The sequence below is a fragment of the Pseudonaja textilis genome, chromosome 7 (assembly GCF_049901715.1).
Source record: "Pseudonaja textilis isolate UNSWEBS1 chromosome 7, rPseTex1.2, whole genome shotgun sequence".
Classification (NCBI taxonomy): Eukaryota; Metazoa; Chordata; class Lepidosauria; order Squamata; family Elapidae; genus Pseudonaja; species Pseudonaja textilis.
In genome coordinates, this window is record NC_141996.1 from 37348738 (window position 1) to 37363837 (window position 15100).

The 15100-nt window shown below is 37.8% G+C and overlaps 1 pseudogene; it reads left to right on the forward strand.

The window, feature by feature from the left end:
* The first annotated feature begins 432 nt into the window (after positions 1-432).
* Positions 433-1637, forward strand: LOC148125306 (uncharacterized; annotated as a pseudogene).
* The last annotated feature ends 13463 nt before the right edge of the window (positions 1638-15100 follow it).

Sequence of the window (15100 nt, forward strand, 5' to 3'; positions counted from 1 at the left end):
CATCGGCCCTATGATTGCCCAATGGACCTTCTGCTCAATGTACCACTGCCAAAGGGACGTTTGTACTCCATGTCCAAGCCCGAGCTGGCCGCACTACGGGACTTTTTGGACAAAAACTTGGCCCGAGGGTTCATCTGGCCTTTGTCGTCCCCTCTCTCAGCCCCAGTCCTCTTTGTCAAGAAGACGGGAGACTTACATTTGTGCTGTGATTACCACTGGCTAAACGCCATCACGGTGTGGAATAGCTACCCCTTGCCGCTCATTCCAGAGTTGTTGGAGAGGTTGCGGGAGGCCACTGTCTTCACCAAGCTTGATCTTCGAGGGGCTACAACCTGGTGCGGATTTGAGAGGGGGCCGAATGGAAGACGGCATTTGGCACCCGATATGGCCATTTTGAGTACACTGTGATGCCGTTTGGGTTGACCAATGCCCCGCAGTCTTCCAGCACCTGATGAATGAGGTGTTTTGGGATATGTTAGATCGGTTCGTGGTGGTGTACCTGAACGATATTCTGATTTATTCCGGGTCCAAGGACAGCCACCTTCAACACGTTCGTCTGGTTTTGCAATGCCTTCGGGAGCACCAACTTTATGCGAAGCTGGAGAAATGTTTCTTCTTCCAGACTTCCATTGAGTTCCTTGGGCACATCATCTCTCCCAAAGGCATCACCATGGACCCACGTAAGGTGGAGGCCTTATGTAGTTGGGAACCCCCTCGTGGCGTGAAGGACGTTCAACACCTGTTGGGGTTCGCTAACTATTACCAGACCTTCATTCCAGGTTTTGCCAAGCTGACAGGTCCAATAACTCAGCTCCTTCGAAAGAAGGTCGTGTTCCAGTGGGCCCCTCCGCAGCAACAGGCTTTTGAGGCCCTCAAGAATGCTTTCGTCGCAGAACCCGTACTGAGGCACCCTGATCCGCATCGTCCTTTTGTGGTGGAGATGGATGTGTCCAATGTGGCTATTGGGGCGGTGCTGTTGCAAGCCCCGATGGGTAGCACCACTCTTTTTCCCTGCGCTTATTATCCCGGGAAACTCACTCATTCCGAATGCAAGTACACCATCTGGGAAAAAGAGTTGCTGGATATCAAGGCTACGTTTGAGGCTTGGCGACATCATCTCGAGGGGGCCCGACACAAGGTGGAGGTCCGGATGGACCATCAGAATTTAGAACATTTGTCAATGGCAAGAAAGTTGAACCAGCGGCAGATCCGCTGGTTGTTGTTTTTTGCCCGGTTCAATTTTTCTGTGACCTATATCTCCAGTGGTCACAATCGGAGGGCGGATGCCCTGTCCCGCAAACCTGAGTACCTTTGCCCCGAGGACCCCCTTCCTCTGCGGATGGTGCTGCCAGCAGAATCCTTGGCCGCAGTCCAGGAACTGGTGGACTTGTGGACTCAGGTGTGAGAGGCGCAGCGCCTAGACACTTGGTTGCAACAGAGGATGGGGGAGATTGGACCTGAATCCCCATGGACCTTGGAGGAGGGCTTACTCAAGCATTGGGGCTGGTTGTACGTACCCATGGGGCCGCTTTGAGCCCTTATTATGACTCAGTGTCACGACAACCCTGCAGCCGGCCATTTGGGTTTTTTAAGACCCTCCATCTTGTAACATCTTGGTGGCCTTGAGTATGGCATGATGTCCATGCCTATGTCATGTCCTGTGTACTGTGCAGGAAAGCGAAAGCCACGACGGGCGCGCCTTCTGGTCTCCAACCTCTGCCGACTCCAGAAAGACCATGGGGAGTGATTTCCATGGACTTCTTGACTCATTTACCATCATCCTCAGGATTTACGACTGTGCTTGTGGTGGTCGACATGTTGACAAAAATGGCTCACTTCATTCTGTGTCGTAACTTGCCATCGGCCCGTACAACTGCCCGTTTGTTCTTGCAGCATGTTTTTCATCTCCAGGGTCTGCCAGACAGGGTAGTTTCTGACCGCGGTGTACAATTTACAGCCCAATTTTGGAAAAGCCTGATGACCGCATTACAGGTGCAGGTGTGCTTGTCGTCGGCACACCATCCAGAAACTGATAGTAGGATGGAGAAGGTCATTTGGCATTCTCCAGCAATATTTGCGTTGTTTTGTAAACCAACGGCAGAACAATTGGGTCGATTATCTCCCTCTGGCGGAGTTTGCATTCAACAAGTCCCAGCACACCTCCACCCAAATGACACCTTCTATGCTAATGTGGGGTACCATCCGCGGTTCTTTCCGTTGACACTATTAGATTGCCCTGTTACCGAGACTCAGGAATTCCTTTCGGAACTACACTCAGTTCAGCAGTTAGTTCAGCAGCAACTGATACGGGCCAAGGAAGACTACAAGCGGTTTGCAGATCGCTCTCGACGGGCAATGCCTCCGCTGGCTGTAGGAGACCGTGTATGGTTGTCCACAAAACATCTTCAGGTTGACCGCCCGATAAAGCGGGACCATCTGTTCATCGGCCCATTTCCCATTGAGGCGGTCATCAACCCCGTAGCCTATCGACTGACTCTACTGGGCTGTATGCGAAATATTCCAGTCTTCCACCATTCGCTTTTGGTCCCTGATGCCCCTTCGTGTGATCTCCGACATCCTGCAGCTGATGATCCACCACCTGTGCCTGGTGAAGATGACGCAGTAGACGGCAACGTGGTCAGCATTAGGGATTCCCACTGGCTGAAAGGGCGGTTCCAGTATTTGATCAAGGCAGGGGGATGGGCCAGAGGCCCTTTCCTGGGTGGATGCTTCTACGATCCACGCCCTGGACCTTATATGGATGTTCCATGACCATTTCTCCTTGAAACCACATCCTGACCATCAGACTCGGGGGAAGGGCCCTGCGGTGAGGGATAGTGTTGTGGCTCCGATTCCCGAGCCTGTGCGTTAGAGGAAGAGGACTTGGAAGATGAGGAGAAGGAACTGGGAATGCCTTCCTCCCCAGGACCTTCCTCTCTGGCAATGCCTTCCTCCCTGATAATGCCTCAGGTTTCATCAGACAACCGAGAGGAACAGCCTGAGATTAATCAGGAGGAAGGCATATCGGAGCAGCCCCTGACAGGGAGTCAAGAGGAAGAATGTTGGCTTGATCTTAGGCAGCGTCGTAGGGAGAAACGTGAGCAGCAACATAGGAGGCGTGGGAGGGTCAGAGAGTGAGCTGAGTCATTGAGCCACACCCCACAGGGGATAAAAGTGGGTGTGTTGTCAGCTAGAACTTTGTACGGGACAAAGTTTAATCTTACTTCAGGTTTTTCGTTGTGAATGATTCTTGTGGTTTGCCTTGTAATTCTCTGTGAGTAGCTTTTTACTTGTTATCAATTCGGACTTGGCAAGCAGAGCATGTTGGAATGCCAAGGACATTATCAGTTCCAAAGAATTAACTCTGTGAAGTCCGAGTCAGCTTGCCTGCCTGTGTTTGTGTGAGTTTGTACTCTTTCATCTTTTTAGAAAGAAGGTGAGACAGAACAATTACCTGTACTTACTTTATTATTCTGGGCAGTTGAGTATATTTTCAAATAAAACACTGGTATGCAGTAGCTGACCATTAATTCTATTTTTAAAAATTTATAGAATGCATGTAGGGTTAAAGTAATTCTAGAAAATAAACATGCTGCAGACTGATATTATGCAGCATGCCTGTGTTTTAAAAAAATTAACATGATTTTTGAATGATTAAGTAAGTAAAATGGAATAGGAACTTTAGGGAACACAAAAGACGAGATCATTAACACCTCAGAACCACAGCGGGCCACCAGTTTTAAAACAGGAATGCTTGCACAGAAATTATATCATGTCTAATATAATTCCCAAATAAAGCAACGTTTTTATTAAAAACACAGACCAGAATGAATGAGTAAAATAAAAAATAAAACTGGAGTACACATAAATAAGAGAAATGAGTTTGAGTAAAATTAGGGACAATTAGGACTGGGAATCCACTGCAAACATTCAAATTCCTGGAGTATCTTCTTTGTGTTTACTTGCCTCATTCCCCCCCTAGGATTTGAGTCAAGATTGTATTTGTCTCTGCATCATGTACAGAAAATACAACAAAACTTTAAAAAGATGCTTGGTAAAAGGGCAATAAGTCCAGCAAAGCCTAACTGAAAGTAAACAAAGAACTCATATTTGATAATACTTCCTGTAACCATACTCTGAACTGCTATGTAACCCACCCACTATTAGATGGAACTGAGATGTCTAGTCAAAGAATTGGGAGTTGGCAATTGACCACAGCAGTTTTTATATTTTATTATTCCAATGTTAGGTGAGTATGTATATTATCAAGTTCAAAAGACTCCAGGATATGGCAAATTCTGAACTGTGGTACTGGACGTTTAGAGGACATTCCTTAAGTTCAAAAAGTTTGGAAATACTACGTTAGTATCTCTTGTATAGGCTAGGAGTTGGTGTTTATTCAGTCCATCTAATGCTACAGAAATTCTGTACCAGATAGTCTAATGTATTTAATACCATTTGAAAAGCATACATCACAAGTACTTCTCTATAAGGAAATCAAATCATATATATTTGAAATAATCTTTAAAAAATTATTTGTCAGCTTGAAGTCCAGTGTTTAAAAAACTAAAAGGCAATAATTTAAAAAAGTTAAAAGGTAATATTAAAGATTAAATTAGCTATTATGATTGCACAATATGAGCACATCTGAATTAATACACAATACAAACTTTAAAACTGCCTCTAAGGTCTATTTTTCTATTATGCACAAATGCATATATGGGTACATAGACACAAAATATATCTTCATCCTCTTACTTATCAGTAGCTTACTCTGCCTTGATATCCTTTGAGGATGGATTAGTTGTTCTTAAAGGCTAGGAAAGACAGGAGTTGTAGTCCAGGATATTTAGAAGGTATCAGGTTGAAAAAGACTCCTTTGAATAGTGAAAAAAATGAGTTGTATACATTCAGTTGAGAGTGGAAAACCACTGTAAAACATAATCAAATTATTAGGAATATTGTATATAATTTTAGACTACAACGCAGACAAGACAACAGCCTACCTGTTTTTGCTTTTCACTGAGAAAACAAATGACCGTTGGCAGAAAGAAAGATCAGTTTAAGATAGTAGAAAACCTAGATGTTGGCATTTCATTTTATCTCTAGTATTTTTTAAAAATAACAAACACCAATGGATGTTAAAACACTTGGAAAAATGGTTTAATGAAGTTTACAACAGAAATGAACTGTACAGTTACAGTAAGTCTCATATATATAAAAATTACAGCAGACAAATGCATCTACACAAAACCTACAATTTTCATCCTGATTCACTGTAATCTACAGTTTCCCAATGCCCACAGCCGCCTGCAGGCAGCCACTAGGGGAAAAACAGAAGGTATCTTTAAAGAGACAGCATTCTTTTAATCTCCCTCAGGATACAGGTCTCAGACTGAGCATGAACAAGAATGGATGTTGTAGGATATGTAAACCACTCTTTTATGTTGACATACATTCCAAATTAAATTATACAAATGATCATGAAAAGAACAACCAATGGAAAAAAATCTGTTCAACGGTGTAAATGAAGCTGTGCAGTCCACAAAAATTACATATTAGGTTTTGCAAGAGAAAGGGAAATAAACATTTTTCTAATCAATGTGTCCATTGTTTTATGGCAACATAATTCTCTTATAACAAACAGAAAGAAGTTATGACATCAGAACAATGCATTACTCTTTAGTAAACGGCTTTACCTGGCTTCTGATCTCACCTTTGGATATGAATGGACGATGCCTTCTGAGAAAGGCATAGGTTCAATTTCACCCATATAACCATGCTGTCTCTTTAAAAAAGAAGCTGTCTGTTCAGAATGGCAATAAGAGAAAATGCAATCTAAATTGACAATCTGATGGAAATTACAGATTATGTACATTTTTCTTCAATTATGAACACCTAGGCAGTGAAAACTATTGTGTTAATACGTACATAGACACACCCAAAACATACAAAAATACTATTATTTCAAACTACTAAGAATAAGACAATCAATTATCTCCATGCTATGACTTTTAAGAGCATTACACAGAAACAAACAAGAATTTAAACACATTTTTAATATCCCAGAAATATACCAAAATATACATCTAAGCTTTGGAATTACTGAGGTTAGACTAATGCAAGTGCTGGGTAATTGTACTTAATACACAAGTCTAAGGTTCTGCAGGAAAGAAATTATCTTTGGTATCTGCATCAGGCTAATATTATTAACATTTGGATTTTGCTTTGGGATAGAGCTTGTATGACCCTAGAACCAAACACCCCTACTCAACTGAGATTTAAAAGATTTGTGTAAAAAGTTCCTTCGTTGGCAACCCCCCTCCCCCAAAGTTTAAAAAGTCATAGGCATCTACCTAGCAAAAATGTTGAGAAATACAATGCATAGTTGCACAGTGGTGCTGCAAAATTAATGAAGAAGTAACAAAAAGGAAAAAGCGGAAAATAAGAAAAACGAAATTCAGATATTTCTCACAATAGGATTGCCTCTTCCAAGCAGTGGCAGGGGCGAAGCTCAGAAGTGCACCCTAGCATGTATTAATCAATTTATCACCCAGCTCACAAAGGGTTAAAAGTACCCATCAGAGCAGCCAATCATGCACCAAGGTCTTCAGCTTCACAACCAATATATAAAGCTCCACCACATTTCTCTTGAGCTTTTCTCTATGCCTCTTGGATTTGTAATCTTGTAAGAGTACTTTGCATCCCAAACAGAGTGGGAGAAAAGTTACCTTGCTGACCAAATCCACATTACCTTAGATCAAGCCATCCACTGCATCTTGGACTAGAAGGCAAAAACCACTTCGGGATTCATCTCTTCTACACCCAGGAAAGATGGCTTCCTGGATTTGATTGGTGCTGAAGATGCCCTTTGTCTTTGGTTTGTTTGTTTTGAGTTTATACAATCATTAGGAAATCTTTGGTTTTGGCTGGAATTTTTTAAAAGAACAAAACAAAACAAAGAAACTGCTCCCCTCAGCATATAGCAGGGCACCGTGACCTGGCAAAGCTTCCCTTTCTAAAGGAGTGGGTAAAAGTACATTCAAACTAAAATAGTAGAAAGAGTATGGATGCAGCTTCTGGTTAACCCAGAGGGAAGAGGTGGCAAATGAACAAGATTGTCAAATAATAAAAGAACATGTTTTAGAAAAGGAGTGACACACGAAGATAACAGATTAAAAGTTAGAAAGTGGTATGTATGCACACAATTTGGCCCTGGCTTGTTCCTGGAAAACAAGAGCCCTGATATCTCGCCAGGAGGTGGCAGAAGGCAGCATACAGATTTCATGCACAGGCTGGGAAAGAGATGGGTATTCAAAGGCTACAAGATGACCCCCGGTAACCAAAACAAATAAAAGATTGCAATTTGCCCTCAGTTTGCAGTAGCTTTTAAGCAGCAACATTCAGAGGCTTTCGGGGATCTGTCCCCAGGTTACAGGTCACGGTTTGCTATAGGCCAGAGTTCAATGCTAATTAAAGGAAGGGTGGCAGACTTGGCATCTCTGTAGGGTTTGAAGAAAGTTAAAGCAAGTTACTCGGTTACGAGTTAGAAATGAGGTATACGACAGCTCCTGTACCTGTGGCGGATAAATATCCAACACTTATTCATACCTAGCCTTAGATACTATTACAGAAAAAGGAAATGGAACACCAACATGGTAGGATCAAGGAGTGAAAATGTCTCATAATGCTCTAAAAGATTCTTGTACCCAATCTTTTGCTTTGTGGATTTTAGAGAAAAGTGCAAGTCTTCTCCAATGAGCTTTAAGTAAGTAGGGTTATCTATGCACCGCCATATCAATATCTATGGTATTTACTCCTTGCAGTTCAGACAAACTGAATCTTAAGTGTTAAAATCACAATGAGAATTGTATAGGGCAAACAATGGCTCCCTGCCCCACAATAATGCCCTTTACAAAACTACTGAAAAAGTAGTTTTGCTTGATGTATTTCTTAATTAAATGCAGACTTATACATTCCAACATATATCAAATAACTTATAGCATTCTTATCACCAGCACCATCAGTGCTGAAAACTTTTTGTTATATCAAATAAAGTTAGAAATTATTTGGAAAACTTATTTTAATGGGTTTTACTCATTGAAAAAGTAGTATTATTTTTGGTGTGTCAGAAGAAGATTGTGACAATGAACATTGGAGGAAGAGTTCACAACAGACTTTAAGTCAATATTTTGGCTTCAGCAAACAAAGATAAGAAATAAGGCAGAAGAGAATCATTGCAGTTCTCTCCATTAAGAATTTTTCTTTCAAGATCCCACCTACCAACTGTTTCATTTCCTTCCCCTGGTTTTCATTATCTTTTGTTCCAAGTGCTCTTATCTTTGAGAGAATTTTCCTATTTTCTACTTACAAATCTAACTAGTTTAGGAAAATCACACAATATTAATATCACTTTACATAAAGTCAGGACACCAACTCTATTATTAAAGCTTTCAGTGAGGTTATGCATTCTAGCTGATTTACAAAGTAAGAAATGGACAACCCATATATAATTACACAACTGCTTTCTTTATATGAGCGTACATCGAACTTGATTATTGCAGTTAATCAAGCCACGGCACGTCATGTGAGAATATTGAAAGCTCTTCTGGTGAGTAAAAAAAAACCAACAACAGTTATCTCCAACATTTCCATTATGTAAAGAAACAGATATCACCCAGTACATCTGAACTGTGCCAAAAGATGATGCATTTTTTTAATATTTCAGGTTTCCCTGTTTCCAAATAATAGCTTATGACCTTGAGTTTTGTTTTAATCAGTTCTTGATTCCAATATGTCCTCAATGAAATCAGCCAAATTAATTTAAGCTCATTTGTAGAGGAAGAAAACCACTATAAACTATGTCCTCAAACAAAAAAAGCTATCAATATAAACTTCTAAGACCACCTGTTTTTTTAAATCTTAACATATACCAAAACCAAGAAAGTTGGCAAAGATTACCAGTGCCTTTAAGCATAAAAGCCATTGGAAATTCTCCCCTCCAGTCAATCTAAGTTCTTCATTGTCAAGTAATATGCTAGCCCACAAATTCACACACACGCTAACATTAAAGAATATGTTAGAATAAGGATGGAATAGACAAACTTAAAGAATTTAGTCTTCAAACCAAAATATGCATTATTTGCAAAAAATGACTCAGCCTCTCAGCAAAATTAAAACAAGAATCATGATCCATTCAGTAAGAAATCCTTTCTCCCAAGGACTATTTTACAAGATCATCTTTCCCCCCTATACACTATGTTTAAGTGTTAGAGGAGATTAGTGTTTAGTTTGGTTTATCTACTGCAATTTTTGGTCTAGACAAGGTTAACATTGTTATTTTAAAATTATTTTAAAAGTATTTATTATTAAGCACTACAATCAACAAGTGAGGGGGAAAGCAATCATTTTACCATAACTTTCTGATTTAATTTAGTTGGAAATATTCCACTCCCACCCCCAAGTTAAATATCTTGGCTTAAGAGTAACACTAGTGCAACTACACAGGTTTGAAGTGGGTTGCTAATTCTCTATGTGTAGAAATAACACTATATAGCAACTCAAATTGGTAAACTGCATGCTGTCATTTGAAATATTGAATATTATTGATCAAATCAAAGAACCCCAGATTTTAGAGTAAGCATCTGCTTCCTTTGGCAAGATAAAATTAAAAAGAGAGAGATGGAAGTTTGTAAGCAACATTTGACTTCTAGTAGGAGTGTATTTACTATTCAAGTGTAAAACTTTGTTAAAACTTCCAATTTTGAGTCAGTTACTGGCTGGTTTGATTATTTTGCAAGTATTCAATCCTAAAACATAGTTATTTGAACTCAAAGCCCTGTTTCAATTCTGAAGAATTTCCAAAACATTTGGGCAACCGTTTTGTACTCAGAACACTGTCATGAAATCTCACACTTTAAACAGTTTGAAATGTATTTAAAACCCCCACCTTCTAGCATAGTCAACATACTTTGCTTCTTCCCAATGCTATCCCCGTAAAACACAGAATTCCAAATACATATACACTGGGTTTCCAGAAGCTTAACTAAACTCTACCACTACAATTACCTCCACTATTTATAAAGATGCTCTCTCCTGATTTTTCAGTCTGCAAACAATACTAACAAAGCTATGCTGAGGTATCTTTTTAAAGGTGCCAGAAAAATCAGCTGCTACCAAAGGCATTGTTTCTACAATTCTGTAACACTGCCTGCTTTAAAAACAATGAGAAGGGACAGAGAAGGGACAGAGTGATCTTCTGAATTATTTCAGTCAAGATGTCTCCATTTTACTCTCCTGGTGAGAAAATATATAGCAAAGATACTAACATTCAGTTCAACAACACAGGCTTGAACAGAAGTCAGAATGTGCCAGGAGAGGTCTACAAATACAGCAACGTTAAACATAGTAAATAGTTTTCCTTCTCAATAATAAAGCTACATTAGTTCCAGTGTGAATCAAAGATCATTGTAATTTGCCTTAAGAGCAAATCTCTGTGCATGCAGTAGAAATGCAGGTTGTATTCCCAGAGCAAAGATAAATGTTCACTGCATATTTATGTTATAGTTTCCTAAAATGGGATACAGTATTTCATATAGGAAAAATCTAAATGTGTGAAATAGCTTCATATTCTTAAATAAAGGAATAAAAGTCTGGCATGTGCTATTGATAATTAACCAGAATTAAAAATGAAACTTCCTATTTATAAATTGTTATTTGGATAGGGAGTGGGAAATTAATCAAAGATTGATTTGATTTCAAATTTTCATTAACAGTTGATTTAGATGTCTTTCTATATCATGAAAATAGAAATTTGTTTAGTATTGCATGGTGTATGTTTAAAATGTTTTTGTAGATAAATGGAATAGAATGAAAAATTCATTTTCCATTTAGACACAATATGACTTCCTGAATTTGAAAGCAATAGCAAAAAATAAGTGGACAATTAAAAAAATACCTATTTAAAATGTTGAATAATAATCCATAATAAAGTAAGAAGAATTCAGAACAACAATGAATTGGCACTAATTACAGTTGTGTTCCTTCTCTTCTTGCCATTAACAAAGGAACTCAAATCCAACTGAAACACTCAGGGATATGATTTAACTTTTCCCGTGTAATCATCTGAAATGCTGACAAGTTAAATTTGGCCCCGATGCTGCACAGAACAAGAATTATGCAGTTGAATTTTTAAAATAATGTATTGCTTTCAGAATACTAGAATGTAGCTTTGCATAATTGGCCAACGTATCCTAAGGTCACAGACAACTCTTATCAACAGATTTTTCTTCTGGTAGTGTTTACTCTATGATCACTTTTTCCTACATACATTTATGAAGTTTTAAATCCTTGTAGGATTTTTATATATGTTATAAAGTACAGACAGGGATATACAGATTAAGTATAAACATTCCAAACCTTTGAGATAAAACAGGGAAAAGTCAGGTCAAGAATATTCTGTCATGGCATATTTGGTCCATCAATAGTATGAGAATCATATTATTGAGAATTGGAATTTAATGCGTATATTATTATTTTAACCAAATGTATTGAAAAATGTGTCTATTAACATGGTTTATTATTCAATTTATGTAACAAAATAGAAGGTCATGTATTTACTTTTGCACTACCAATATAGTTGGGTAGCTCCCAAAACAAGATGGCCAGATCAAATCCCTTCAGTCTGCCAAATGATTACTAGGTCAGATATAGATTTTACATATTTATTATGCAAATTTTCTCAGCATTTGAAATCATAAGGGGAACTGCATTATTTTCATGTGAAACCACTGCTACATTAATGGGGGGGGTTTCCTAAAGCAAGACCTCAACAATATTTTTCAGAGCTCACCATTTGCAAGCTTCATTTTGTGTGGAAAAAAATGGTTCTAGAAATATATGCTTTGCTTACTACTTTGTTCCCCATAACATTTCATTTGACTCAAATCCCATCTTTCAGTGATCTCAGTAAAACAGGGTCCTGTTCCATCCCCTTTGCCTCCCAAATCCCAAACACATTTCAGAGTCTATCCACTGCTAGCTGCACACCCACATTTACTCACTGGCAAAATTTTCCAGTCTATAATTTTGGCTTGGATTGAAAAATTAAGAGCACATTGGCAATATGTTTTTCTCTCAAATATATGTTTAATTATATCTTGTAGTCAGAATTAAACATAAAAAAATATTGCCAATCAAAGTGATAGTGGATTAAATACAGGGTATATCTTTTATCAAAGAGCCAGTTTACATTGTTCTAGATTCTTGTTTGTTGTAAAATATCAATCAGGACAGATGCAAAAGATAAAGAGCCCAGATAAAAATGACTATCTAAAATTCTAAATAAACCTTCTATCACGTACAAGTGAAAAGAAACATCACGTACAAGTGAAAAGAAAAGTTAAGGAGAATAAGGCAACGATGGATTTTAAGCCTGGTTTCTAGCATTGGAAATTCTGCAATTCCTCTGCTCTTCCTTATATCTTCAAATGACATATACCATCTTTGGCTGAATTATCTAGTATATAGATAAAATTTACATTTATTCCAATGCAATCTAATGCATTTTATCAATAAAGTCAGGGCACAACAGTATTTCCTCTGGCAACTGAAACTGAAAAAAATGGATCCAACCTTTCGGATTGCATTGGTTCTCAGCAGCAGAGAAAGACTGCTGTATTTCCCTCACTGGCTACCAGAATCTTTATTCAATACATTAAAATTCTCAAAAGCATGGTATCCTCCACAAAGTATGCCTACATCCTTGGGCCAGCATGTAATGTTTCTAAGGATTTGGGTCTGATCTCTGTTGCTAGAAATAAGATATAACCTGGGATTGCTCTTTCCTCTAAAGGAATTCTTCCTATCCATCTTGCCTTTATATATTACCATATCACGTTACCTAAAGTTAACATGAATGTGGTCCATTCTCTTAATGGTTAGCTAGATACTGGGGGTGTTAATTGATCAATTTCCAATTTCTGTCGGCATCAAATAAAACCACTGAATGTATAGAGAGTACAGCCATGCTGTCATATCCGAGATACATAATCTATATTTCATATATAGTCAGTCTACAGATCCAAGGTATCAGTATTCAAGAAAAACATCTCTATGTCTCTAAAACAAACTGAACAGTAATAGGCTCTCATTCACTGTGTGTGTTACTTGAACAGTTCAACAAAGGGACCTGTTGGCTTGATTTCTGGTGCTTTGAAGCATTAAGCTACAAATGACCAGAGAATCAATATTTCATATTGCCAGAAGACGTTTACAATAAAACCAATGAAATATGAACTAGTAATAACTTAGCTAATATGATGTTTTTGTAGATCTAGCTCTTTAATTTGAACAATATAATTCAGTGTTGGTTGAGCTACTGCAGGTGGCCTAGAAGACATTCTGGAACCAACAATATAACTGGGCAGTCTATTGGCATTGTTGTAATAGTTGTGTCTCAATAAAGTTGCTATTTATATAGATAGATTTATACATTTCCAAAGGAATGGGAAAAAAAGGGGGGAGGGGGAAACACGTCTACATTTAATAGTCTTACATAACATTCAAGCCCGGAACAAAAAGGAGCTATAATACGTCAGAAAAGCATGAATGTTATGCTCTTCAAAAGTAAACTGTTAAAAAATATTCATATGATGCTTGTCGCATATATGAACACTGTACATGAACTCCATACTGTAGTACATGATCAAAATGAAAAATGGAAAATCAATTTTGAAATTCTAAACTTCATGGATTTAATGTTTTCAACACCTGTTGTATGTTTGTTACTTTATAAGATGGAAGAACAACTTTCTTACTGTAGAAAGTATTTACAATGACCTTAAATACTCACAAGTTAGATCAACCTCAGATTGTTGTCTTAAAATATTTGTCAAGAGATTTGTTTTCTCAAGATGTCATTCTTTTTACACCTTTAACATTCTGGCATTTTAGCTTAATTAAGCGTAATCAAAAATTTCTTCCTGATTTGAAAGGAACCAGATTATTCAATTTTCAGAAATTATCTGCAGCTGCAAAGACTGGAGAAACTAGGATAGAAATCTACCTGTTCTACCATGAATCAACAATAATTTTTTATGGCAATCATCTCTAATCTGAAATTCGCCAGATGCACTGGATTGAAATTGCCATCATACCCAGCCAGTGTTATTTCTGTAGAGGCAAAGGGAAAGGTGATCCAATTCTGTGAAGGATACCAGATAAAAGAAGATGTAAAATAAGGTAATAAGGTCCCAGAATATTATTACAAATTTTGGTTTATAAAATCGATCTCACTGAATGTGATGAATAGGACAACAAAATAACTTAGCTGTGACATGGGAACAGTATCACTTGTAATGTATGTTAGAACACTGAGAGATTGGAACACAATTAACACAAATAATTAACTCAAGTGATAGAACTAATAAGTGATCGTCTCTAGTTATTAGAGGATACATATACAGTGCACATAGTTTTGAGTGCATAAACTGCATTTGTAGTGACTATCAGAAAGTTGTCGTAACTACTAGAATATGTAGGTATTTTCTGGCTCTCCAGATTGCTTATTCCTACGGATTCTCCAATTGTACACATCTGATATTCTGCTGAAGTTTTAAATCAATTGTAACTACTACAATGTTATGGAAGCTGATGATTATTTTAGACTATGCAATAATGTTTATATGTTAATTTATAGAGCACACATATTACTGAGTAGAACTAAGTAGGTGGCAAAATAATAAATAGTGATAACCTTTAAGACTCCAGTATTTCTGTATCATTGGAAATTTTTTAACAATCTCCTGAAACTCATCAAATACATAACCAAACCACTTAAACATAAAACTTACAATTCAACCAAACAATTGCTGATTTCTCTGTTTCTGAATTTCCAGTTTCTCTGATATAAGAATTATAACACCTTTTAGGAGTGTGGCTATTTTTACAACACAGGAAAGAGTGGACTGGAAAGGTCTGAAAAATGTTTATAAATAAATTGATACAATGCATGTTGGATTTATGCATTATATGAACAAATTAAAATAATTATAAATGTTTTATAGCAATCATCTGAGCTAATTCCAAGTATCTCTATATT